Source organism: Ovis canadensis, chromosome 23 (genome assembly GCF_042477335.2).
Source record: "Ovis canadensis isolate MfBH-ARS-UI-01 breed Bighorn chromosome 23, ARS-UI_OviCan_v2, whole genome shotgun sequence".
In the NCBI taxonomy this organism is placed as follows: domain Eukaryota; kingdom Metazoa; phylum Chordata; class Mammalia; order Artiodactyla; family Bovidae; genus Ovis; species Ovis canadensis.
The window spans coordinates 64,942,244-64,946,301 of record NC_091267.1 but is presented as its reverse complement, the minus strand read 5'-3'; the positions used below and the strand labels follow the sequence as shown (position 1 = coordinate 64,946,301).

The 4,058-nt window shown below is 40.3% G+C and overlaps 1 non-coding gene across 1 annotated transcript; it reads left to right on the top strand.

Annotated features, from left to right (window-relative positions):
- The first annotated feature begins 384 nt into the window (after positions 1-384).
- TRNAC-GCA (transfer RNA cysteine (anticodon GCA)) lies at positions 385-457 on the top strand. Its single transcript has one exon. It is a non-coding gene; the product is annotated as a tRNA-Cys (tRNA).
- The last annotated feature ends 3,601 nt before the right edge of the window (positions 458-4,058 follow it).

The following is a 4,058-nucleotide window of genomic DNA, read 5'->3' as shown; positions in this document are numbered from 1 at the left end:
CCAACTGTGTATAAGTGTTACCTTTTCTCCACACCCTTTTCAACACTGACAATTAGAAAGATAAAAAGTAACAATTCCAACCAGTATGAGGTGATATCTTGTTTTGGTTGTGATTGTCATTTCCCTAGTAATTAGTGATACTGAACATCTTTTCACAAGCCTGTTGGTAATCTATATGTCTTCTTGGTAAAAATTTTTATTTAAATCCTTTGCCCATTTTTCAATCAGGTTGCTTTTGTTGCTTCAAGTTTTATGAGTTTTTTATATACTTGGGATATTAATTCTTTATCAAATATATGATTTGCAAATACATTTTCCCATTCAGGAGGTTGTCTTTTTGTTTAGTTGATGGTTTCTTTTTCTGTGCTTCCTGGTGTGCAGGCTTCCCTGGTGGCTTAGACGGTAAAGCGTCTGCCTGCAATGCAGGAGACCCAGGTTCGATCCCTGGGTCAGGAAGATCCTCTGGAGAAGGAAATGGCAACCCACTCCAGTACTCTTGCCTGGAAAATCCCATGGACGGAGAAGCCTGGTAGGCTATAGTCTATGGGGTCACAAAGAATCGGACACAACTGAGCGGCTTCACTTTCACTTTTCGGTGCAGAAGCATTTAAGTTTGATGTAGTTCCACTTGTTTAATTTTACTTTTGTTTGCCTTGCCTGTGCAGACATGCTCAGAAAGATATTGCTGAGACCAGTATCAAAGAGATTACTGCCTATGTTTTCTTCTAGAAATTCTATTATTTCAGGTTTTGCATTTGTCTTTAATCCATTTTGAGTTAATTTTTGTGTATGATGTAATATATCAACCTAATTGCATTCTTTTGCATCTAGTTTTTCCAGCACTATCAACTGAGGAGACTATGCTTTCTTCCTTGTATATTCTTTGTACTTTGTCATAAATTAATTGCACATATATGTATGGATTCATTTCTGGGCTTTGAATTCTATTCCATTGATGCATGTCCCTGGTTTTTTAGCCAATGCTGTACAGTTTTGGTTACTATAGCTTTGTAGTATAATTTGAAATCAGGGAATATGATACCTCCAGGTTCACTATTTTCCTTCAAGAAAATTGGTTTGGCTATCAGGGTCTTTTATGGTTTCATACGAATTTTAGGATTTATTTTGTATTATTTCTGTGAAAAATATAATTGGGATTTTGATGGGGATTATAGTATTCAGAAAACGAAGATCATGGCATCCGGTCCCATCACTTCATGGGAAATAGATGGGGAAACAGTGGAAACAGTGTCAGAATTTATTTTTTGGGGGCTCCAAAGTCACTGCAGATGGTGACTGCAGCCATGAAATTAAAAGACGCTTACTCCTTGGAAGTAAAGTTATGACCAATCTAGATAGCATATTCAAAAGCAGAGACATTACTTTGCCAACAAAGGTCTGTCTAGTTAAGGCTATGGTTTTTCCTGTGGTCATGTATGGGTGTGAGAGTTGGACTGTGAAGAGGGCTGAGCACCGAAGAATTGATGCTTTGGAACTGTGGTGTTGGAGAAGACTCTTGAGAGTCCCTTGGACTGCAAGGAGATCCAACCAGTCCATTCTGAAGGAGATCAGCCCCTGGGATTTCTTTGGAAGGAATGATGCTAAAGCTGAAACTCCAGTACTTTGGCCACCTCATGCAAAGAGTTGACTCATTGGAAAAGACTGATGCTGGGAGGGATTGGGGGCAGGAGGAGAAGGGGACAACAGAGGATGAGATGGCTGGATGGCATCACTGACTCTATGGACGTGAGTCTGAGTGAACTCCGGGAGATGGTGATGGACCGGGAGGCCTGGCGTGCCGTGATTCATGGGGTTGCAAAGAGTCGGACATGACTGAGTGACTGAACTGAACTGACAGTGAATTGTAGATTGCTTTAAGTAATATGAACCTTTTTCACAATGTTAATTCTTCCAACCCGTTAGAATTGAATATCTTTTCCTTTTTATGTGTCTTCAATTTTTTTTCAACATCTTATAGATCTTTCAATTCCTTGGTTAAATTTATTCCTACAATTTCTTTCTCTATCTCGATACATATATATTATGAAATTATATTTTCTTGATGAAGTGTCTCCTTTGTCTTTACGTAATGTCCATGTTTATCTCTTGCTACCTGGCACAGGGGTAAAGAGTTTGCCTGCTAATGCAGGAGACACAGGAGATGTGAGTTCAATCCCTGAGCTGGGAAGATTCTCCAGAGTAGGAAATGGCAACCCACTCTTGCTTGGCAAATTCCATGGACAGAAGCACCTGGTGGGCTACAGCCTGTGGGCTTGCAAAAAGTCAGACATAACTGAGTGACTAGGTGTATTCACACACAAGACACACACTTTTATTTTTTTTTTAGCTTGAAGTCTATTCTGTCTGATACAAGTATGGCTTTCCCTACTTTCTTTGGACTGCCATTTGCTTGGAGGGTCATCTTCCATCTCTTCACTTTGGGACTATCTTTGTCTTTAGAACAGAGATGACTCTCTCAAAATAATACAGTATGTTTTCTGACAGCATATAACCTTCATTAGTTATGGAAATTTGTGAATCCAACTGATAGAGGACTGGGAATGGCTGTCATGAAAAACTGTCAGTGAGCTACGAGAAAACTCAGAAAGGCACTTCACTGATCTCAGGAACAAAATTGAATGAAAGGAATAATTTGCCAAAGAGATTAAAACACTAAAAAACAATCAAATTCTGGAGCTGAAGAACTCAATAAATGAGATGAATGATGCAATTGAAAGCACTGGAAATGCTTATATATAATATAGTATATATTAATGTATAAACTTATATATATATTATATATTGTAATCAAACTATATAGACCATATATATATATATTAAATGCAGTTATTGTTCCTTTAAATAAACTCTCTGCTCCATTCTCTCTCCCTTCTCCTTCTAGGATACCCATTACCCTTATTTTCTTTCCCGTGTTAGTATCAAGTAGTTCTCACAAAATTTCTTCACTGAAAAAGAAAATCTAAGTTCTCTCTTCTACCTGAATCATTTCTAGATTTCTACCTTGAAGCTCACTAATTCTCTCTTCCGTATAGTCTGCTCTATTTCCAATGCTTACTATTTCATTACTAATCTCATTGATTAAATTCTTCAGCTCTAGAATTTGATTCTCTTTTAGTATTCTAATCTCCTTGGCAAATTATCCCCTTTGTTCATGAATTTTATTCCTGAGATTGTTAACCTGCCTTTCTGAGTTTTCTTGCAGCTAGCTGAGCTTTTTCATGACAGCTGTTTTGAGTCTTTATCGATTTCACAATTCTCCATGACTAAAGCTGGTTTCTGGAGAACTATCATTTTCTTTTCATGACACCATATTATCGTGGGTTTTCATGATGCTTGAAGAGCTGCTCCTCTTCAAGCACATCTGTAGTAGCAAAACACCTTTCTTTCCTTCTTCAGGTAAAGCTTTTCTTTCTTTTCTTTTGAAACTTTGATTCTAATAGTTCAGCAGGTTTTTAATTAGAGGTCTTTCTCTTATTTTTCAATAGGTGTCATTATGGTATGTTTGTTTCCCACTCATGCTGCCTCTGGCTACATTGGAGAATGGTACTTCCTACTCATCACTCTGCCAGAGGCACTGCCAGTGCCCCTGCCGTCACGGGTTGTGCTTCTGGGGTTGCTGGTGCCTTGCAACTGCTGGTGTCATTGGCACCACCAGCAGGGACATCAGGGTGCTGGGAGCCTCCACAGTGTCTCAGGTTGCCTAGGTTGCAGGCACTGTTGCTTCAGTGTGTGCGGGGTGGAATTTAGGTCTCAGACGCCTCTGCCATATCCCGTATCATTGGGCTGTGAGCACCGTCACCACCTGTGGGAGGGCAGAACTGTCGACCTTGCTGCTGCCCAGGTTCCACAGCCCACCACCGCAGCCAGAGCTCAAGTAGTGTGCACTGCTTCCCCACTGCGTCACTGTTCTCTGTGACCCCTGGGCTGGCATCCAGGGCACCACGCTCATTGTTCCCCCATTCTGCCCCTTCTGTGTTCCAGTCCACCCACCTCCAGATGTACACATGGATGGATCTCTCCAGCATCCTGGTGAATTA